Genomic DNA, 24237 nt, shown 5'->3' with positions numbered 1-24237 from the left:
AAGAAACTTAAAAACAAGGTGTTAACACAACAAATACTGTGTCCTTGCTACGTCCATTAGGCTATGCCCTAGGATGATTTGAAAATTAGTCACCCACAACTCCTGTCCTCCAGAATCCTACAATCTAAAGGAGACAACTAAAGTAGATGTAAGACCAACTGTGATAAAAAAAGTTGTTAATAAAAGTAGAAGCTAGGTGCTGAGGATAGACTGCAGAGGAGGAAATTACCTTTGAGAATCAAAAAGGATGGCCCAGAGAAGCTGACGCATAGCTGAGGCTTGAAGGATAAGAGAACATCAGAAAGACATTTCAGGCGAAGGAAGTGGTGTGAGCAAAACCAGGAAGAATCAAAGCATTTCAATGACTTCAAATGTTATGTTGGGATTTTAGACTTTATTAGATAGTCCATAGGGGATGGTGAAAAAGTTTTTGAAAAGGGGAATGGCTGGGTTGGAATGGTATTTTAGAATGACTCAGGCAGTAGCAGGTCAGATAGATTAGAGATGAAGAGACCAGATGCTGGGAGACCAATAAAAAGATGATGACAATGATCTGAGAGAAAAAGTGTAAGAACTTGGTCTTAGGATGTGACAGTGAGAATGCTAAGAGGAGGAGCAATTCAAGGGAGATTTTAGGGCTTACTGATAGAGGCGGGTGATGAGGGAGAGCGAAAACAGGTAACGCCAGGTCCACTTGAAACTGGGCAGAGAGTAGAGTTACAAATATGAAATGAATGGTTGGGAGATGAAAGTAGGGGAAATAATAAAAATAAAGCCGGACCTGCAGAGTTCAAAGTTAAGACATCCATGCAGGCCACTGGAAATATGCTGTCCATGTAATGGAAAAATCTGAGCTAAAGATAAAGAATCTAACCAGTTCTCTCTTTCTCAGAAGTCTAAAATGCCTAATATGGTACGCTTTTTGGTTACAACGTAAGCCAATACCATAAACTTTTAAAAATTTTCTTTTTTTAGAACTATATTGACAAATCCACCCAAACTAACTCGCTTTCCTATCTTCTGTGACTCTCAGTTGGGAACAATCTATATGCCAATGAAAACATAAACACACCTAAAAAACTAAGTGAATCATGGTATTTCATTCCCGTATGTATGAACAATCTGTATATTTTTCTTCTGTATTTCTTTACAAGGGCCCCCTCAGATGTCCCTTCGGCATTCCGTGTGATCTACATGAAGTACAGATTACACATTGTGTAGACACATCTGAGGTTTGGGTTTCAGTGTATCAACATGACAAATAATATAACACTGGTAATTCGAGGTTACCGATAACACCACCACCTCTGACAAATAATATAACACTGGTAATTCGAGGTTACCAGAAACACCACCACCTCTGGCTTTATGGGATCCCAGTCTTTAACAGATGAGGGTACCCACCAGCTGCTTGAGCATACTAAGAGCAGTGGTTCGCAAACGGGAGGGTGAACCACTTGTTAAAACACAGATTTCTCCCCCCTCCCTATCCTCTACTATTTCTGAATCCATATGTCTGGGGTGGGGCCCAAGAATTTGTGCTTGCCCCAGATGATGCTGATTCTCACAGCCCAGGAATCACACTTTAAAACTCAAGATAAATACCAAAGTCTTTTGGTCAGAATAACCTAACTGATAAATGTACCAATATCTTGGGGACATTACTAACGCATCGGCTAGAAGTTGATATGAGGGGCTTTATTGTGACAAAGGGTTTTATCAGAAAATGACGTAAAACAGCATATAACTTCCCTCATAAATTTACGGTTTTAAAGCATGCAGCTACGACCCAACTGGGAAATTCAAAAAATGAGTTACCCCCCATAAAGCGTAGCAAATGTCGTCTAAATGGCGCTGGAATCACTAAAGTGGACATGCGAAAAACTAGGGCAGTATTCAGTCCAGCTGCGTCTCCAGCGTCCTGTTTTATCCTAACTCTCCCCGGATGAGTTGAAGAGAAAAGAGAGAAGAGAGTAGGCTAGGTGGCGCAGTTGCTTAACACATTTTCCTGTCACGCCCATCATTTACTTTGGAGCACAGGTGAAAAGAATTTCCAATACTTAAGCAGTATTTTACAGTAAAGCAACCAGTTCTCCACCCACCTTAGGTGCATGGATTGCAACCAGTACGGGCGTGCAGCTCAGTAGGTTGGACGGAGTGTTGCAACCGAGATTCCAACACCCCAGGAAAAGGGAAGGAAAGTGGGGGGCGGGGAAGCATGATTTCGATGAACTCCCACTTGTGGTTTTGAGGGTGCAGGCGAGTGTGTACAGCTTCCCCGGGAATTATCAACCTGGTAGCGACGGCGCGGCTTCTCAGACCGTCTCTCAAAAAGGCAGGAGATCGTGCAGACACCCGATGTAGGCGGCTATTCTGGATCTCTGCAGAACTGAGGAAGAAACAGAAAAACACAAGTACACGGGGGTGAGGGGGACAGATCTGTTTGCCAGGGGGTGCATTTATTGATCTCTCTACTTACGTTCCGAATCCTAGGCAGCTCCCCTCTCCCTACAGCGCGACCGAAAAGTAGGCACCAAAAAGTTTCCCCCCACGGGCGGGCGATGGGTATGCAACCTGAGTGGCGGTACTCGGAGGCCGGGCTCCGGATGTTCTGCATCAGCGCGCCCGGAGGGCCAGCCCCGGCTCCGGGGGGTCGAGCGCGCGGCGCGGGGCGCGCAGGTAAAGGGTTACGCGTGCCGGGGAGGCTCGCCCGCGGGCCGGGCCACGTGACACGCCGGCCCAATGACGGCGCCGGGGCGGCCGCGGCGAGCGCGGCGGGCTCCGGGCGGCGCTGAGACCCTGGCGAGTCCCGCGCGGCCGCCCGAGGCCGGCGAAGCCATGGGCGCCGCGACCCCGCCGCCACCGCCGCTGTCGCCGCCCCGGCCCAGGTAGGGACCGTCCCAGGGCCGCGCGTCGGGCCCGCCGCCGGGAGGACGAGGGCTGGACTCCCGCGGAACTCGGCTTTGTGGCATTATTTCCCCAACTTCTCTCGCAGGTCGTTTTTATTTATTTCCTTTTGCCTTGGGGGAAAAAAAAATGGGGTGAGGCCATTCTCAGTTTGATTACTTCGGAAAAGTCGCGTAATTTAACACAGGCACCGAAGGAGAGGAGAATCCAGGATAGGGGGTGGGGGAGGACTTTGACGAATTCCCCAAGCTAAAAGACCAAGACAGTTTGTAAAGCTTGGCATCTGATTGGAGGAGGAAACACTTTTGTTTTTAAATCCCTAATTAATGAACTTTCAGCAGTGCCTGAGAACTTGAATTGGAAAAACTGCAAGAGATTTGCCCCTTATTTCTAATTCCCCCCTTCCCCGATTTTTAAGTATCTGAGTGCTCTTGAATAAAAAGGAAATGGAATGTGACTCGCCACTGTTTCTTAGAAATGTCCTTGGGTCCCAGGATTTGCCCCCCTTGGGGTGCTGGCGCCCTGGGTGGCGGTGGGTAGGGGTGAGGAGAAAGAGTGCAGCTCGTGTTGAAAGAGGGTGCCAGGTGCAAACGGCTAAATGGTCACAGACTGTTTGCTGAATATTTAATAATTAGGCAAGCATCTATCTCCCAGGTCGATTTCTTGGGTCTCCTTGACCTTGGCAGTCCTGGTGAGGTGAGATTTTCACAAAGCAGCACTGAAGAATTTTTCCAGTGATATAAGACAGAAATCATTGTGTTTTTTTCTTTTCCTCCAGCGCTGTAATGAACCTTAAAAACAAAACAAAAACTCCCTTTAGTAACTTAGTACATTTTATTTTCCATTGCGGTATAGATGTTTGCCCAGTAAATTTACAGGAAGTCAAGTGTTCCATGAGGTGGTTCAAATCTTTAAAGAATGGGTGTTTGTTTTCTTCCTGTCACTATGAGGGAATTACTGATGGCACTTTTCACCGTGGACTTTGAATGTCCTGGGTGATTGTAACTAAGCTATGGTGAGGAGTAACAGTTGGAGAAAAAATGAGAAGCGTGAGAGTTGAAAGAAATGGAAAGTGGTTGCTGCTTTTAAAGACAATAGCTTCTGTATTTGCCACTTATTCCCACGTTTATTCCTCCAGTTAATCTATTTTAAGAAGGAGGAGACAGATGTTAAAACCTTTTAAGGATAAACACCAGTGGCTTTAGACCACCTTAGCAGTCATGAGGCAGATCACTGAAACAATAATTTCAAGCTCTAAGTAGAGTTCTGGAGTTATCTGTATTTTTCTAAAGTGTGAAGAGTCAGTTATAGGAAGCCCTGAGCACAAAGGAGGAATGGAGCAGACGCTGATAAAGGAAGACATGGTGCGTCTTATTTCTCTTTGCTCACTTTGTGTCCATTCTGATCTTGTTCTTTGATTCAGCAAGTATGTGGTAAGTGCCTATCTCATGGCACCTGGCCCCAGGGCCTGATTGTCTGTGGTTCTAAAGTTTTAGATATCTAATGGCATCTAAAGATAAGTGTGGCCAATTTAGCTATGTTCTAAGAGCTTTTGCATATCTGGAATTTAAAACAAAACAAAAACTTGTGTATCAACTAAATATGTTCGTTAGCCTAAAAATGGGATGATTCTCCTGGCTTCCCACCCAGTGCCTCTCTGAGCCTGGAAACACAATCTTGCTGAGCTCTGGCTAGAATCCATTCCCAGCCCAGGGGCAGAGCAGGTACGACCCTCGCTGCTCCTGGAAGTGCCCAGCCCTTGGTACCCCAAGAGCCCAATGACTGTGCCTTTTGGAATGATCTCCAGTTTCCAAATAACTGAATACCAACCTCCCAGTAGCTGAGTTTCCTCCACCTGGACTGTTTCAGATTCCCCTAGTTCAACAATTTTTCCAGTAACCCTGAATCTTGGACTCTTTTTTGGGTCTTGGTTGAATATTACCTAGCTCCTGCCTATGTTTTTCTCCTCCTCCCTTGTTTGGTCATTAGATTGATTATCTGTTTGCAGATAGACTTTCTAGAGATCTGGAAAAAAGCAGTTGATAGACTCATCCTAGAGGAGGGCCAGCCTCAAACCTTCGCCTGTCTACAGGTTGGACAGGTCACCCGATAGTAGCCTTGCTTAGTCTGTTTACCACCTGAATGCTATTTAAGGGAATAAAGTGAGAGTGAAATATTTTATCTGCTCACACCCTTTTCACCTGAGAATATCATGGTCCCACAGAGATTAGAATCTTCAGAAGGACTATATATCATCGGAATGAATCTGTCTGAAAGCATATTTCACACACCCATCAGGTGAGTATGTGTCCTGAAGCAGATACTTGTAAGAACTCAAAAGACTGACTCAGTGTCGTCAAGCATCTTAGAAAAGATGCTGCTGAGCTGTAGTGAATATTATTAGCATGAGACAAAAGGAATATCGTGTCTCAAATTTTACCCCACACAGTGAACTCTGTTCTATTCAGTGTACAAGTGGCTCTCCAAAATAAAACTAACCCCTGACCTGGCCTTGGAGACCATGTGAGTAGACCAGAGACACCAGACACTCGACGAAGTGCTGGGGACACAGTCTTTAGAAAAGCCACTGGAAGATTTTAAGTAGAGCAGATCTGTAGTTTAGAAAGTTCACGCTGACGGCAATGAGGAGAGTAGAATGGGGAAAATACAAGCACGGCAGCTGCTGTAAAAACCCATGTGAGAGGAGAGAGGGTGGTGAATTGACTCAAGATATTTAGAAAGGGAGCAGAAGTATTTAGGATATTAACTCAAGGAAAATGTTAGGCGGCTCAAGTCTCTGAACTTAATTTACATGTTTCAAAATACCATTGTTCCAAGGTAGATAACCACAAGCTGAGTTTCATTGCAATGCTTTCCATACTGGCCACAGTTACTCTAGGGCCCCACGTAGTTTGTTTCCGTCACAGAAAAAAGTTTTTGCTAAAGAATGAGCCAAATATATTTCGGATTTCCAACACCCTAGTGCTTCTTTACGTAGTCTTAGATATGTACATCTGAAGGCCGAGTTAAGATAAACTGTTGCCCTCATATTGTGTACACATTCTCTGACTTAGCTTACCTCCTTCTAGGAATAAAAATACCGAGTTTTGATTATGTAACAGTAGTGGAAGTGGGCAGAACAGCCTTTTTTTTTTTTAAAGTTGGCCACAATGCTGCCTGCTGTATGTCACAAAAAAGGCTGTGTTATATTTGCAGGAGCGCAGTGTTAGAGTGTGTACCAGTGGTGAGAGGCACTGAACAAGTTACCTTAGTTACTGACTCACTGCCACGTGTATAGCTTTTAAATACAGCATGTATTTGCATATATTTGTAATTCACTTGTTTGCTAGTCCCAGAGTTGATCTCTACACACAAGAGTTTTGAAGTTTCTTTTAATTTTGGTGTTAAATCCTTTTCCCCCATTTGATAATGGAGCACATATCTTGGGTCTTTTATGTGCAATAAATGCAGATTTGATTCGTACTTTATGGCTATAAATCAGTATCCCTCTTATCTGATGATCAGACAGAACAACCTCAGTCCTCCAGAATATTGTATCGAAACCTAGAAATAAATCAGAGAAGCCCACCTGCACCTGCGAATAGTTGAGAGTCACCTACTTAGATTCTAGAACTTATATGGCATAATTTATCTTTTGATTCCTAAGGAGCTTGGCCATCTTGGTTCCTGATCCACAGTAAGGAGGCCCATATTATAGGTTTGGTGTTGGGCTCTTATGATAAGTGTGAAATGTGGTCACAACCAGCTGCTAAACAATGAAGGCAATATAATGAAGGTTATCTGTGATTAAATCCTAAATCTATAACCAAAGGAAAATTGGGTTCAGAACTATCTGTTAGCAAGGAAATAAGTATCACACTTTGGAAAAATGCACTCTCAGTCCTTTTTAGAGCTAGAAAAGACCTTAAAAGTCATTTGGTTTAACCGCCTTAAATTACAGATGAGGAAACTGAGGCTTGAAGAGGTTAAATGATGTGTCCAAGGTCATATGGCTGCCCATTGGAAAAGCTACTGGGACTAGAATCTGAGCATCCCAGTTCCCAGTTCAGTCATCTTCCTACTACTGACCACAAAGTGCAAATTTTAATATTATAGAAAATTCATTTTCTGTTAAGTACCTTTTTCCAAAAATATTATTTATGGAGAAATTACTTATATGTACAGTGTCTGTTATCTATTGCTGTGTAACAAACCACCCCAAAACATAATCACTTAAAACATCAGCTGTTTGTTTAGTTTATGGCTCTGTGGATGAGCATTTTGGGCTGGGCGAATCTGTTGGTGTTTTCCAGGCTTCCGTATGCATCTGTGGTCACCAAGCTGACTCTGCCTCTGAGTATTGGCTGACCATCGGCTGAGTCAGCCCGGGAGCAGCTGGGCCTCATGCCGCCCACCATTGGGCAGGCTCACCTGGGCTCATTCACATGTTGGCTCAGCATGGTTTTAAGAGGGAGCATGGAAGCAAGGTTCCTCGAAACCTAAGCTGAAATGGACACAAGTTGCTTCTCCTCTAGTCTATTTTAAAAGCAAGTCATGAGGTCAGCCCAGGTTCAAGAGGAGAGACATAGTCTTTACCTTTTGTTGGGAGGAGCTGCAGAGCCACATCAGAGAATGGAATGGATTCAGAGAGGAGTGGAGAATTGTGGCCATTTTTGCCACCTGCCATGTTGGCAGAGCACTTTATATAACTTACCTAACTTAATTCTCACAACAACACTAGAGCTTAGGGCAGAATTCCTGTTTACAAGAAACTGAACCCCAGACATGTTAGTCTGAGTTAGGCGGGGGTGGCAGCTGGTGAGTGATGGAACCAGCACTGGAACTCAGATCTGACCCGAAAGCCGTGTGTGTAACCACACCACAGCTTTGCTTCTCTGCGTGATGCTGCAGAGAGATGGTATTGTTAACTATCATACAGCTCAGAGTTTTGTATGAGCAAAATTTTACTTTGAGAATCATTTTTCTTGATTTGTGTGCTAAAAGGAAGTCAAAAATAATTGTGCCTATGAAGAACGTATGGTCTAATTTATATGTGTGTGTGCACACAAGCTATTTAAATAATAAGATTTAGAGTAAAAATAAATTAGATTATCAGAGAAGCATAAGAGGGGACAAGAGGATGAGCTTAGGGGAGCCAAGAGAAAGACAGATTTGAAAAGAACAGTATCTATTTATTACTATCTCGAAAGACCTTCTTATCATTTATATAAAAATAGGTAATATTCCCACTATACAGATGAAGTTATTTGCCCAAGATCACACAGCTAAAACATGAAAAAGATGGCATTTAAACCCATGTCTTCATGTCTCCAAAAACCACCCCCTCTCCATTTGTTTTCCACTAAGCCAGTAGGCTTTGCTCCTCAAAGTGGGGTCCGTGGACCAGCAGCTGGATGGTCACCTGGGAGCTAGTTAGAAATGAGAGTCCTGACTCTATCTCAGATCTATTGAAACAAAATCTGCATTTTAACAAGGTCCCCAGATGATTCCAAAGCACAGTAATGTCTGAGAAGTACAGCACTAGAGGGAGTGTGGGAAATACAACTTGGAATAACACAGGCTGGTGGAAGAGCCTTCTAGGCAGGGAGCTCAGCAAGAGCATCGGCCCTGAGGCTGGAGTCTGCAGGAAGTGGAAGAATTCTTGGACTGGAGATGGGGCCTCTTTTTGGAGGAGAGGGAAATAGTGTGAGACCTGTAGGTAGAATCACCATGGATCCTGAAGAAGTCTGCTTTTCAGCAAGGTCAATCAGGCAGCCCCGGGGGAGGCCTGGACAGGAGAAGACAACCCAGCTGTGCAGTTTTGTTGTCGTCTAGGTCTAGGCATGCTGTGAGAAAAGCTCAGACTACGGTATGGATAGTGGAAATAGAGAAGAAGTCCCCTCTGGGAGGCATCTCAAAGCACATCCCGCAGGACTTGCTGCCAAATTGGATTCTAAGGAAAGAGGAGGTGAAGATGGTTCTGGACTGCCAAGTCCTGAATTGCGTTTCCCAACCTTCAGGTTGAGATATTATCTTTGCTTTTTTTTCCTTTACTCCTGAGAAAGAAGATGCTTTTTGGTGGTAATGGTGGTTTTAATTTTTTTGTTTGTTTTAAGGCAGCTTCCCTCATTCCTTCAAGTTGTAGTAATTTTTCAACTTTTGCTAAGAGGCAGTTCAAACGTTAAAGTCCCAAATCTGTGTGCCCATGTTAATCTCCTATAGAGAGTGAGAGAATGTTTTTTGGCAGGCAATTAATTATAATGAGACCGTTCTTCATGTAGTTCTTCAGTTTACTGGAATTTCTCTGCTGCCCTGTGACATCTGTATAGGTAGGATTATTGTACCCCTTTCACAGTTAAAGACACTGAGACATAGTGGCGTCACTCAGCCAAGATCTGAACCCAGGTGTACTGACTCGGAGCCCAGTCTTGTACCTGTCCACTGATACTCTGCAGGTTATTTATTTGGTCTTTGGAGGAAATTATCAGTCTGATCTGTTTTTAGTTTGGGGTTTGTTTGGGTTTTTTTCCATATATGCTGTGCCAAACTCAGAAAGGTACTTGAAAGTTTATATTGGTGATTTTTGAAGCCACTATTTCATGGAAACTCGAAAATGCCTCATAAAGCTGGTTTCCTCCCTGGCCTAATTTCTTATTTCATTGATTCCATATGTTGATCCCAATGGCAACAAACCACACTTTATATTCCAAGTGATATGAGTTATTTTGCAGCCTTTTCCGTTGATTCTTTGAATGATAAAAGGATTTTGATTTTTTTCCAAGTAAATTTTTAAGCCTGTTTCTTACACAGCTAAGCTGAGGCTTTAAAAATGTCCTTAGATTACAGAATCATGACCTGGAAAGGGGCTTCACTGTTTGAAACACCTCATTTTATGAAAACCGAGGCCTGGAGAGAGGAAGGGGCTTGTTCAAGGAAACCCCACAGTCAGAGGCAAAAGTGTGGCTGCAAACCTCACTTCCAACCCCGGTTTCTGCACTCTTTGACTAAGGACTTCAAAGCAATTCCTTTCCCTATTGTCCTGTTTCCCAGCCTCTGGGTGGGCAATGTGGCGAAGTTGGGAGAGCTCACACTTTAAAGTCAAGATGACCTGGATTTAAATCCTGGTTTGCTAGCTATCTAGCGTGTAACCCAATGCATTTACTGCTATAGTCATTTCTAAAGAGAATCATAAAACAGTTAATTGGCTAGACAGTCAAGATTTAGTTCACAAAGTACAGTTTATATGCATTCTCTTTTTAACCTGACGGGACAGGTTTTTATGATTCTCACTGGGATTTGGTTTTGCTGGAGGAACCCAAGTACTCTAGGAGTGGATGTAATAAAAGCTTCAGAGATACACTGCAACCCAGGCAAAGCCTAGCCTCCCAGGGCCACTGATGGAGGCCTGATCCGCCTGTCGTAAAGCAAGTTCAGACTGTTTTTGATGCTTCGCCCCTTTCTCTTTTCAATGCTAAACAGCAAGTGTTTCCTGGTGCTGAAGCAGAGGCTTAGTTGTGGCTGTGGGGAGGTGAGCCTGGAAACAAAGGAAGGTAGAGAAGTCACAGCCCACTGGTATGGAGAGAGTGAGAGGTTTTTTGTTTTTTTTTTTAAGTGCCCTGCTAGACTCAAAGATTTAATGGGGCAAAAAGATTATGACTTTTATACAATCAAAAAAAAAAGCTAAAATAGCTTTAAGGAAAGTAAAATTAATGAAATTGCAACCCTTGACAAGCTCTTGTCCTGTAAAAGTTAATTAGACAAACACAAAGCAAAACAACCAAACAAAAACTCAAGAATTCGCCACCCTCACACCTTCCAGGGCCGCGATGGCAGGTGTGACTGGGTGAGGCACACGTACATGCACACACGCGCCCGTAAGTCAGGAATCATCAGGATCATCCTCTCAAACAGACGACAGCATCATACACACATTTGGTCCCATTAAATCTCTTTACACACCTCTGTTAGTAGGTGCTTGCCATCAGTTTAGTTTATGTGAGCCCTTTGAAAAGAAACTTGGGCGGGGGTTGCATTGTCTTCCATCCCTAAGCCGTTTGGTCCACTGCATTTCTTGAGTGAGTCTCGGGAAGAGCCAAAAGATGTGACCTGCTCTCCCAGAAGAGACCAGGATGAGGGCTGAACTCTCCTCAAGTTTGAATCCTGACTCTGCCTTTTGTTGTGAGACCCCAGGAATTCCCCTTAATCTCCCTGGGTTTCAGTTTCCTTATCTATAAAACTGGGAGGCTAACTAATCGCTCCCCGCTGTGTGTCTGCACTTAGGAAATGTTGAATAAATCTGATTCCCAGCCTCTGTGGCCTTCAGTTTTCTCAAATGTCAAATGAAGGGTTTGGACCACAGGGGCGCCGTGGGGTACAGGATAGAAGGAAGGGACAGCGTGGAGGGAGGTGTTCAAGTGACACATTTCTCATCTCAGCCAACCTCACATTTACCTTAGATAAAAGCCACATGAAATAACAAGGAACTTCAAACTTAAACACATGGGATTTCCCCTGAATTTCTAACTACATATGTAACTTTCCTTGTTACACAATTGTCTACTTAAATATCTGTCCAGGGGTAGTTTTAAATGCTTCCTATACCTCAAGCGTGTAAAGAACTTTGGGGAGAAGTGTAGTAGTAACAATTCTCTGTTGGTATCAGTGGGAAGTGGGGAGGGTGCCAACAACTTAGTTTTGAGGAAACAAAGTAAAAGTGGGGTTCTTTGAGAAAGCAGAACTTATTACATGCTGAAATGGTCATTCTGTAAGTATTGAGACTCAAGGAAACTAAAATACGGAGAAATGAGAAATGAGGAAGGTGACTTTTCCTGGCTCTCCTTTCCATGAAGGATTTTCACAGTTGGCGTTTGTAGTATTTAAAAGAGAAGGCCATTGCCTTGCCTTTGGTATTTTATATATTCTTCATCCTTCACTTTGTGAGTTTAGTTGGATTTTTAAAAAAATATTATAAAGTGTTCACTGTGGAGAACCCATTCCTAGAACCTAGTGACATAAAAAGATTTTTTTTTTCTATTAATGCTGCGTGGACTAAAATCTAAACAGTCTCATGGGTATCAGTGCGTTAACCATACAGATGTATCACTCTCCAGTCCTGTAGGACTGCAGGGAGGAAAGTACTGGGCGCTCTGAGGGCTGGAAGGGAGGTGTGACCCGGTCTGAGAGGCAGGAATGGCTTCCCTGAGCAAGGGATGTCCAGCTGGGATCTGAAGGATGAGAGGGGTCCTACCAGGCAAAGGGAGTCACAGGAGTGGGAATGTGTACATCATGCTCACACATCCCCAGGTGGCTGTCTTCCAGGAAATGTCTGAGTACCCGGAGAGGCAGGCGGAAGCTAGACCACACAGGGCTTGGTAGGCCACAGGCTATAATCTGACCTCAACCAGTCTGGTCCTTCTTATTTAATTAGGGGTTTTTTAGTGGATGTTGGAACCTCTCAGTATTTTGGTGGGTAAAGGTCTCCCTCACAGCCTCACTCTTGGTCCAAAAGCAAACCTCAGGCTTCCTTCAGCCCCACATTCCAACATCGATTAGTAAGCAGGAATCAAAACAATCGTGCAGCCTGTTTGGTAAACTTGGTGAAGTCCCTCCTTCTGTTCCGTTGGTTTCTCTATCTTTCATGGAAAGTTCATTAGAGGTGAATGTGACACTTCCAGAGGCAAGGGCTGAGCTAACCTAAGAGTTTAATTACAACAGCAGGAATCCTTTGAGCAAGCCACTGGACAAGGCGTTTTTCAGAAACAAGCACTGGGAACCATCGGGAAGGGCACGAGTTACTGGATCGCTACCATCTACCATGTTGATGCAAGGGTGAGAGTGCCTCTGTGCTAGTTCTAGCCAGTCCGCACATCTTATACAAGACTGATTTCACCAAGGAAAGAGAATTTCTAACATTCATTTGCTAATTCAGAAAGTCTCTGTGTTGACTGGAGGTAAAGAAGCTAACCTACCTGTAGAAACCACCGCTGGACTGTAGCCTTCTGATAACATTCTTACTAACCATCTCTGTGGTGTGTATCCCTGATTGGGGCAGGTAATTAATCTACATCCTAGGGTGCAGATTAAAAAGAGTCATAAATCCTAGGCTGTCTATCCTGACGTATGTCAAAGTGGATTATAGACAATACAACCATTATCAGGCAATGGTCTTTATCTTAAGAATACTGAATGGCTATTGACAGTTTTAAACTGGGAAGTAATAAGCTTTGCATCTCTAGCTGCAGTTTGGGAAACTGGAAGGCAAGACTTGGGGAGAGAGGAGACCAACGAAGGGGCTGTTGCACAAGATATTGTTGAATCTCGACTTGAATACAGTGGAGCTAGTTAGATGGAAAGAAGTGGGTGGCTTCCAGAGATAGGTGAAATCAACAGGACCTGGGGATGGATTGGAAATGGGAAGTGAGGAAGTGTCAAGACTGAATTTTAGTACAGGATGTACAAGGAACTTTGTTGCAGTGTTGTTTGTGATTGAAAAGAAAAAAGAAACAATTCATATGTTGTCAATATACACTGGTTAAATGAAGTACAATTTATAGACACAAAGCAATACTCTGCGCTGATGAAAAAAGTGAGATGTATATTTGATGACATGGTAGAACCATATCCAGGATATAATCGTAAATTTTTAAAAATTTGTTGAAGAAACATGCACTTAGTGCTCTATTTTAATACAAATAGTAATGATTATAATTAGCACTTAACTTAGCAATAATAATGATTATAATTAAAATAGCTGGAAGAAAAGATTCCTAACTGATTATCTGTGAGGCGGAGATATCCAGGGATATTTGTAAACTACAATTGACATTTCTGTTCTGTGGGTTTTTTGCAACTGAGAAATCCAATTTTACAGAAAATGACCAAATACCCTACTTGTGTCTTAGAAACTCCTGATCATTCTATCTCAAGTGATTACTCCCTCTTCTGAACACACAGACCACATTCATTCCAAAATGTTAGATGCAAAACGGGCCTTAGAGGTCATTTAGTTTGATATCTCCATTTCACAGATGGGGAAACTGAGACCCAGAGAGGTTAATGGCATGGCCAGAGTCACAAAACCCTAAATAAATAGCGGGGCCAAGAGTAGGACCTTAGGAATATGCTACAACAAGCTAAGCCTCCTCTAGCACTCACTGTATCTGTGAATAAATTTTGGCTTTTATTGGACTGTCAAGTGAATAAATTTGTCTTTCTCCTCTAGTGAATTGTATGCTCAGACTCAGAGTCAGTGTCCAGCCTCATGCTCAACATACTGTAAAACACTCATTAAAGCGATGGGCAGACTTTAGTTACACTTTAGATCCGAGAGGCAGGACTACAATTCTGGGAGGAGAAAGACTCCCACGCTTGGCTTACACTCAACAGAGCTCAACTCTCTCTCTTCTGCTCTTTCCCACTCACACACGCAGTAGGAATAAGTGAGGGGCACTCGGCTACGTTGCCTAATTGGTTATGCTGGGGAGATGTACTTTGGGTTTGCGGTGCAGGGAGTACCCTTTGCGCTGCAACAATACACCAATATCCTGAACTTCCTAAAGGAAACGGCATCGCTATCGATGATATTTCTCATTTGTTGATAATGTCAGTGATTTCCCACAGCTGTCTTCAGGACTCTCACTTCCTATGACTCCCATAGGCTCTTTGCACAGAGTGTGTTTCAAGGACTGTTTCTTATCTTATAGAAACACAGCCAACCCTGGCCTGATGGTGGGCCCAGAGCAGCGTTTCAGATTGTCCACTCTCACTTGGTAGACCCAGCAAACTGGACGCTTCTGGATCACCATTCACTCACAGAAACGAATATAGAGAACTACCTTGTCCTTAGACCAGAAGTTACCCCCAGGGCCATTAGGGAACCGCGTGCACCAGTCTGTTACGGGGCTGTGTTTGGCTTTCCCACCTTTGGTGGCTGATTCTTTCCTCCTCCTCCCTGAAGCTAATCAGAATACCTTTGTCTATGTGGAGCTACATTTGGCATCTGGTGTTCCTCACCTAAATGGGCCACTGTCTTTCGGAAACTATTCTCCCATTTTGTAAATTTGGTGAGCTTGTTTCCAGTATTTTATTAATTTATTTCAACCCAGCATTTCCCATATCCTAAACATTTCCATTTTTCACATGACTATCTGTTTTATTTTTAGATTGTATACATGCATGTTTACATAAAGTTTGGTTTTAAACTCTTTTAAACTGTTTTTCTTTCTCCTATTGCTAATCTCGTGTGGGTTCACAATGCTTTAAGTATTTAAGGTATCCATATGTAATGCATTTATACATTTTATCTTAAAATTTGGGAAAAACAAAAATAAGTATCACAACTGTGATATGCCTTTAAATTGTATTAAGCCTTTACAATTGTATTAATTGTATTTCATGTGGTGAAAATAAGGATAAATTTAGAGTACTAATAATTACTTTTCCCTTGGTCAGCTATATGTCTGCCTTTCAGTAAGCTCACATTGTGCTTTTCACGAATGCAGAAATTTAGCTTCTTGAATACTAGCCTCTCGTAGAGGCTGAGAATATAGAAAAAGGGGAGAACGTGTGCCCTTCCGTAGGGGAATAGCCAGTAGGTCTTCACTGCAAATGGGACAGGAAGGAATGTGAGTGGACCACAAGTCAACAGATTTTAGAGTCAGAAAATTCCAAGATGACAGGACTGTTGAGCCCTTGTAGGATTTCTAGAGAGTTGGTGTGATCTCTTTATAACCAGCCCTGGACTGTGTGTGTGCCGTGTGTGTACCTGGAAAAGGTTATGTTTCTCGTTGTTTTCAGCTATGGCCAAGCAATAATCTATCTGACTGATAGTCATCTTAGTATGAGATATAGTTACCAAATTTTCTAGTAAAATGCAAAACACGTTGGGAGGACAACAGGATAGACTATTTGAAATCAGTCTGCCCTGGAAACTCAAGGATTCATGTTCCCCTTAACTTGCCCAAATGAATATGACAAAGCATTTTGATGCTGACACTGTGACACTGGGAGATATAGTTTGTATGCCTAAACATTGGGACATTTTGATTGTTAACGGGGATAATGGCTTCGATTGGAAATTAAAATTTCCATGAAAGAATTAGAATGTAAGGGTCCGTAGGTATAATTAAGGACTAGACCAATAGACTCGCTGATGTTTCCTTATGTCCATAATCAACAAACATTTTAGTGCCTTCTATCTATTTTGGGTTTTGCTTCATGAAGTTTTGAAAATAAATATAAGAAAAAAATTACTTCACCATCAAAAAAGCAGAAATGTTCTCCTGCAAGAACTTCTCAATTGGGACTGATTAAGGAATATTTATTTCTGATGAGAGTATAAGGGGAAGCCAAAGGCAAAAGGGATGCTGTGCCTTTAAATTTGGACATATTTTATAATTGTCCTTGAAGTTTCTGTTTTCATTGTTTGCTTTGGGTGGGACGTGGAAAAATATTTGCGTACTATATGGCACTAATCTTCATGCGTGTGTTCACGAATTTCCTTTCCTGAGAAAGGTGGTAGGCAATTCATTTGGTGATGGCTTTTCTTTTTAAATGCTTGCAAATGCATGAATTTCTGTACTAAAAATTAAGTTCATTTAGTATCCGAGGGTCAGATCTAAGAGATGTCTCTGAGACACTTCAAAAGTGTGAAACTTCAGGAATTAAACGTTGAGTTTTCTAGTTATATATTATCCCAGAAGCTCCCTTAGTTCTGTGATAAGTGTTTTCATTATAAATTGGTTATGAGCAAAGTACTAATGAACTCATATTTATTCTAAAGAACGTTATTTGGAAAATCTTAATTTCCATGTTCAAATAGATTTTTTTGAATGTTTAGATAATATCTTTAAATTATTTTGAGTGGCTTGGAGGTAAGGTATGTTTGTTTTCTTAAGGGCATTAAAATATCAATAGTAGAGAAATCCTTACTCACTCAACAAATATGTCTTGAGCATTTCCCATATGCCCAGCCTACAGAGAAAATATAAATCAGCCTTCCTGGAACCCCACAGTGGGTATTTTTCACAAATGCAAAGCAAAACTTTAATTTGCAAGTCAAATTCTTGAATACTTACCACACCATATACTTGGAATGTAAATTCTATCATAATATTTATTGAGCACTAAGTACATGCTAGGCATTGAGCTGTGTGCTTATCAGGGTACAGAAGCGAAGAGACATGCCCTCATGTGGCTTATAATATCTGTTGAGAAAGAGGAACGTTAAATAATCACATAAATAAAACTGGAATTTCACCTTGTAGTGCAAGAAAGGAAAGATAAAAGGGATGCATAACAGCTTTTATGGGGTTTTTAGGTAAGGAGGGGAGAGAGAGGTTAGGGAAGGCTTTTCAGAGAAAGTGACATGCTAGAAGTGGCGGAGAAGAAAAGTTAACCAGGGGGAGAGGTGGAGAAAATTGGTTGTGTATTTTTTTTAATGGGCGAGGGGCATGAGCCAAGAAACCCAGTTTCTAGTTTGAGACGCTAGTAAATATTCTTGAGCATGTGTTAATCTTTGGTGTCATTTTCTTTAACCGAGAAATCAGAGTTGAATAGAAAGCTCTAGGATTTCTGCTCTCATCTTTGATTCATATGATCTGCTGCCTTACCAGGAAGCCCCCGATGGCTCTGTTTGGGCCATTTCTGGAGCTGTCAGCATCCAGCCCAGATTCGGTCTGTTCCCAGAAACTGTGCACTGCATCCCTGCCGGGCTGGCCCAGGGCGGGCCAGATTCAGGCAGTTCAGCTGAGCTGCCTCAGCTTCCTGCCCCGCCTGCATCCACACTGTTATCTCCCTCTGAATCAGTCCTTTCCTCATTCCCTCCATTCTTGGAGCAGAAGGTGCTCCTTTTCCTGTTCAAGGTCAAACTTCTCACCTGGACTCATTACTTTGAGCCCCATCGTCTGGCACATTCTTCACCAGTTAATCCCGTCTCTGCCCTGAATCTTCAGACTCTTAGCACTTCCTCCCTCCCCCAACAGGAGTCAACTCACTCCTCAGTAAACACGCTCAAATCTTTTTTTTAAATTAAAATAAAATACAGAATAAATATCTCTTCCTTTGAGCCTCATTCCTCCCCTTTTTGGCTACCACCCCATCTCTCTCTCTTGCTCTCTCATTTTCTCACTTTCACTGTTTCACTTATTAAAATATTAAGTTCAATTAAAAAGGCTTAAAGAATTCTTGTCATTGCTGCCTTTAAACGCAATTCCTAATTTTTCAGTTCCCTCTCTTAATATATAGCTATTTGTTGTCTACCGGCATCATGACACGAAAATTTCACTGATGAAATCTAAATCTTAAATTTAAATGGATGGCCGTTCAATCGAACGGTCCTATTTCATCCCCTTACTGTATGAACTTCCCTGCTGCATTTCAAACTTCCGGTATTGACAATGCCTGCCTTTTTGAAATTCTCTCTTTCCTTCTATTATTCTATTACGTTTCTCACACCTGGTGCTTCTTCCACTTCTGTGACCAGTCCTTCTTTGTCTGCCACCTCTTATCAAGTCTGACCCACGGGGTTTGGTGATGCAGAATCTGATCGCAGATCCTATACGTACCTGTGAGTTATGACTCTGTCATGAAGGAAGGGTGTGCAGAGAATGCAGAGTGGGATTAAACAGTGGCTGGGTTCGTTGATTCGGGTCACTTGGCGAGGCAGCCTATGTGGGAAGTGGAAGAATCAAAGAGGACTTAAGAATTAGGAAACTAGTCATTTGAATCTTGGAGACCAAGGTGAGAAGATGGAGCCCTTTGTCGGATTTGGGTTCTATGTTAAAGCGAATTATTTCCTTACAAGATAGTGTTTTAACCCTGGGAAAGTGTAGAATTAACTGCAGATATGGTAGACTAAATAAAACCCAAAGTGTTTGTATTTTTAGATTAGCTTGTGGGAAAGTGTGTCTGTAATATTTTAAATATATACAGTATTTGTCGTGTTTAAGATAATTTGTTACTAACGTGAAGAGCCTTGATTCCAATTTAAAATATGTCATTGGGTGAGTGATTTAGACTTTAGATCTTTAAGTTGAAACTTTTAAGATAGTTTTGCTGTTTTATGCTGGATTGAAATGTCTAAGAGAACTGAAGATTTACCTTATTTGTGAATTTATTAGTTTTATTACATGACTTAAGTACTAGGGAAGGGTTTATTTATTGGTCAGAAAACTGAAATAACTTAAAAAAATCAAATACATTACATTCATCAGTGTTTAAAATGTCTTTTACTTTAATTAACCAAGTTGAAAAATCCCTCTTGAAAGGATTGACAGGAGCCGGCCCAGTGGCGTAGTGGTTAAGTTCACATGCCCTGCTTCTGTGGCCCGGGGTTTGCAGGTTCAGATCCTGGGTGCAGACCTATATGCTGCTCATCAAACTATGCTGTGGTGGCATCCTGTACACAAAATACAGGACGATTGGCAACAGATGTTAGCTCAGAGCCAATCTTCCTCAAAAAAAAAAAAAAAAAGATTGGCAAAGTATAGGAAATTTTAAATAGACTGTAAGATTTGTAGTTGATCCCAGCACCCAGAAACCCCTGTTGCTGTCTCCCGCTCCCAAGCATTGATGTGCCCCTGGGCTCCTTCCCCCACCCCATACTTCTTCCCACTGTTCTGGCTCCCTGACCAACCTCTGGGAGTGTCAGAGTGTGTGCACTGCTCATAGCTCATATGCATATGACACCAAATGCAAACCTCCAGCCCTGCTCTCCCCTCACAGCTACAGTTCCATTGAAGACAGCTGCCTGCAGGGCAGATCCACTTGCCTCTCCGCAGACAGCTTTAAACTGAACCCATCTGGAGCTGATTGCATCGCTGCCTCACCCTCAGCTCCACGGATTTGCTGTCCCTCCTGTTACTGTCTCAGCTGATGACAGCATCTAGTTGTCTCTTTCCCTCAAGAGCAAGGACTGTGGCTAGGGCATCTTTGACTCCTCAGGGCCCACTACCTGCCAGCAGTAGGCATTCAAAAACTCAATCTATGCATACAAAGGGCAAATAAAATATGGGATGACACGAATACATGTTTTGGGACAAGTAGAAAAAGGAAGGCCCATATCATGTTGGTATCAGGTAAAGTCTCTTGTGAGGAGAACAGCAATAGCCACATTTATTGAGCACCTGCTGTGTGTCGGGTACTCTGAGTGGTTTATATTCATCATCTAACTTACAGAAGTGAGCTCAGAGAGGTTAAGCAAGCTGTTCAAGGTGACAACGCTAGTAAGTGACAGAGCTGGCACCCAGTCAAGTTTTGTGTGACTCCAGAACCCACCTACTTAGCCAGGAGATTGCCTCTTCAGTGTTAACACCTCTCACCTCAGAGTAGCTGCTTCCACATTCACTTAGATTTCCTCTGACTGATTTTTATACAGTGGCATTACTGATGGGACTATGAGGATCTGATTTAGAAAGTCAGAAATTCATTTAAAATCATTTAGTAGATTTTTTTTTCTATTTCCTTATAAAAGAACTCACCTCATCTTTTTAGACAGATCAAAATACCAAGACATAATGATTTCAAAGATCGATACTGGCACTTAAGGAAGATACATCAGCAAAGTCAGTTCCCCCAACTTTCCTGCTTGACCTTCCGCTGGTTTAGAAAAACTCCTTCTCAACCTTTCCATGTGCTGCTAGACCAAGAAGGATGCGTTCCAGTCAAACTGGATACACAGTGTTGGATTTAGAGGAAATGCAGCTACAAGAGCGCCTTTTAAGAAATAAAAATTGAGAAATCAGCCTTCCAACATTTCCTCCTTCCCCCTCTTTTATGCAGTTCACAGAAACAATGCTCCTTTTTTCTGCTGAGCACTTCAACCCTAGCACAAAATTCATAAGAGTGGTAAAACTGGACCTGCTACCTCATCCGTGTTCACCCCACTCATAGCCTCTCTTCCTCACCCCCATGGAGGATAAACCCTTGAAATACAACCTGCCAAGTACAAGCTAAAGATTGAGATAACGAAGAGTCCTTTGCTCAAAATAAACGTAGTTTTAAAACAATGAGCATTCTAGTCTATATTTCTCATTTCTGAATTAACTCTGTCCCACCCAAAACTAGTGTGCCTTTTGTGTTGACTCTGGAAGTTGGAGGAACTTTGGTCTCGTTTCTCTTCAGGAAATTATGTGTAAAAATATACCACCTTTAACAATGTTTATGAATTAGTTGTTTAGAGGATCAGTTCCCTTGAGCTCTTCTATTTGATTGAGTCGCATAGATAAATTTGAAAACTGGAAAGAGCCTAGATAACGATACAATAATTATATATGTAGTGCAACAGAATAGATTTCTTGAAAGGGGTTCTAATGAGTGGGAACTTTTTACTAATAATATTTAACTAGAGCATGAGGAATTTTAATTTCCAGAATTGCTTGTGATTGTGGCCAAAATTCAAAATAATTTTTATTATTTTTAAAATTTTTTTTATTTTTATTTTTTGAGGAGGATTAGCCCTGAGCTAACATCCACTGCCAATCTTACTCTTTTTTGCTGAGGAAGACTGACCCTGAGCTAACATCTGTGCCCATCTTCCTTTACCTTATACATGGGACGCCTGCCACAGCATGGCTTAATAAGCGGTGCTTAGGTCCATGCTCAGAACTCAAACTGGTGAACCCCGAGACACCAAAGCGGAGCACGTGAACTTAACCGCTGTGCCACCGACTCGCCATGATTTTTATTATTGCAAAATGCTTCTTCTTCAACTTCAAAGAGTAAGAGAAAGGAACTGTTTTACATGAGGTGGAAAATAATAACAAAACTGAAATAACCTATCTGGCCTTATTCAGAGAATGCAGTAATTCAAGAGTAACTAGCCTTGTTCTCTCAAGTGCACAGACAAAGAGGTAAATATATTTAGGACATGTTTCAGTGCTATTTATCACCTTAACCCTAGGACGATTAATGGTCTTATTTTCCAGGTGGAGTGATAGAAACAATAATTTACCCAAAGTGATATGGGACTGCTTGATCTCAGGTCTTCCTTTAAATTGCTCTGTGGTCACAAATCGTTTCTCTGTTCCTTAATCTCTCAACAGATAACATGTTGCCTGTTGCTATAATGCAAAAGCCATGTCCCTTCAGCATCTTACTCGTCATTACTAGATGCTTTAAATTCATAAAGTTCAGGTACTTCATTATCCCATTGGATCCTCGTGTGTTTATATATGCATAGTAGCCACTGAAATAGGATAACAATGTGGTGAAAGGCACAAATTTTTAGACACAGCTGGGTTCAAATCCCAGTTCTAGAGCTTCTGAACCTCTGTGAGGCTCCATTTCTTTGTAAAATAGGAGTAATAATTTTGCTGACCCATAGATGGGATCGTTATTGGCCTAGAAGCTAGGAATCAGATCAGTGTATACATGTGAAGAAATTTTGTATATTAACTTGTATGACTTCTGTAATCAGAAAACAGTTCATAAAAACACTTGCTAAAAATAATGACGTGTACCACTTCATGATAGTCACTCACGAGCATGGCTGTTATCAGGAACATGGGCAATAACAAGTGTTGGCAAGGATGTAGAAAAATTGGAAACCTCAAACGTTGCTCGTGGGAGTATAAAATGGTACATCCACTTTGGAAAACAGTCTGGCAGTTTCTTAAAAGGTTAAACATAGAATTACCGTATTACCCAGCAATTCCACACCTAGGTGTATACCCAAGAGAAATGAAAACATATGTGCACACAAGAACTTGTGTACAAATGTTCATAGCAGCATTATTCACGATAGCCAAAAAGTAGAAACAATCCAGATGTCCATTGACTGATGAATGGACAAATAAAATGTGATACAGCTATAAAATACACTATTATATGGTCATAGAAAGGAATGGAGTACTGATATGTATTACAACAAGGATGAACCTTGAAAATATCCTTCCAAGTGGAAGAAGTCAGACACGAAGACCACATATTGTATGATTCCAGAATAGACAAATACAGAGACAGAAGGTAGACTGGTGATTGCCTATGGCTGAGGAGGATGGGGGATCAGGAGTTCATGGCTGAAAGGTACAGCATTTCTTTTGGATGTGAAGAAAATATTCTAAAATTGATTGGTGATAGTTGCACATCTGTAAATATACTTAATATTGAATTGTACACTTTAAGGGGGTGAATGGTAAGGCGTGTGAATTATATCTCAATAAAACTGTTGAAAAATAATAAAGTGACAGACTTCTAAGTAATTTCAGTAATCTTTGAAGCTTAAAAGTTTTCAGACAAGAGGTCAGTAGACATCTGTTAATTACTCTGTCCGAGGCGTGTCCCCAAATGCATTGGCTTTGACTTGCTGGTAGCTTTGGAGAATCTTCCCTGCCTGTAGCAGCAGTTTTCCCATGTGTCAAAATGAGAAGCTTCAACTCTGATCTTTAATAGTTTTATTGGGGGTTTTTTTTCCTGATTATAAAATTAATATATACACACTTGGGAAAAACTCAGAAAAGTATGAGTTCAAAGCATAAATTAAAGAACACAGGTAACCCCGTGCCTCTAAGAGCAGATCCCTTCCTGACTTCTTTCCAGGTTGGAAAGTCTGATCTAGAACTTAGGTTTTAGAAAATCAGGTTCTTATGCCATGTATGTATGTGCATTTGGACAGAACCTTCTCTGAAGTGATCACTCGGATCCCTGACGAGCTCGTCTTTCTAAAGGCAGACTTCCGGGCTAGTATAGGTTAGATAGGGTCCCAATGCAGTAACGTTTTGTATTAATTTGAAAACATACCCCCACTTACTTTGTGCGGTTGTTAGAGGTCTCCCCCACCCCACCATTTACACAATATTTTTCTCCTTATTTTATTAACATTTGCACTAGGTTGTGACCTTATTCATTATTTACCTGGTTCCGATTTCTCTAATCTAGATGCGGACCTGTGGAAATAATGGGTTGTGAGGAAAATGCTGCCTGGATCTCCAAGCCTGGGAGCCAGTTCCCTGGGAATCACACCTTCCCCAGGGCAAGTCGTAGTGTGGGGCTGACTTAACATGTCAGGTGAATATAGTAGCCTATTCTTTGTTAGGAGAAAAAAATGGATTAATTATTTGGCTTAAGTCCACCCAACTAAGGTTAGCCTTAAAGGAACAAATACTTCCCCTAGTTTTTGATTGTCCAGTACAGAACTAAAATAATTGTAAATCTTGCTTAGATAAGGAATCAGACCTCTTACACTTCTGTTCGCTCACAATAGAAGTACTTATTTATAATTTTCCTTATAAAATTACTTCCCTGAATGGGTCTCTTAGTACAAGGAAATTAACTGATAACAGAGAATCCATTTCTAGGAAGAAACGTAACTAAAAACTCTCTCATCCTCTTACC

At 41.8% G+C, this 24237-nt stretch overlaps 1 protein-coding gene across 5 annotated transcripts in view; it reads left to right on the top strand.

Annotated features, from left to right (window-relative positions):
* Positions 1 to 2687: 2687 nt before the first annotated feature.
* The window catches only part of C3H4orf19 (chromosome 3 C4orf19 homolog), an 84641-nt gene continuing 63091 nt past the window's right edge, over positions 2688 to 24237 (top strand). For 3 of the 5 annotated variants that reach the window (XM_046657337.1, XM_046657327.1, XM_046657334.1), the window contains exon 1: positions 2688 to 2888. The gene's annotated coding sequence lies outside the window, so the exon portion shown is untranslated. Of the gene's footprint in view, positions 2996 to 5185; positions 5206 to 24237 lie in introns of those variants that run through there. The other 2 variants (XM_046657328.1, XM_046657333.1) reach the window with 2 other exon arrangements.

This window comes from Equus quagga, chromosome 3 (genome assembly GCF_021613505.1).
Source record: "Equus quagga isolate Etosha38 chromosome 3, UCLA_HA_Equagga_1.0, whole genome shotgun sequence".
NCBI classification, from domain to species: domain Eukaryota; kingdom Metazoa; phylum Chordata; class Mammalia; order Perissodactyla; family Equidae; genus Equus; species Equus quagga.
This window is presented reverse-complemented; position numbering and strand designations above follow the sequence as displayed.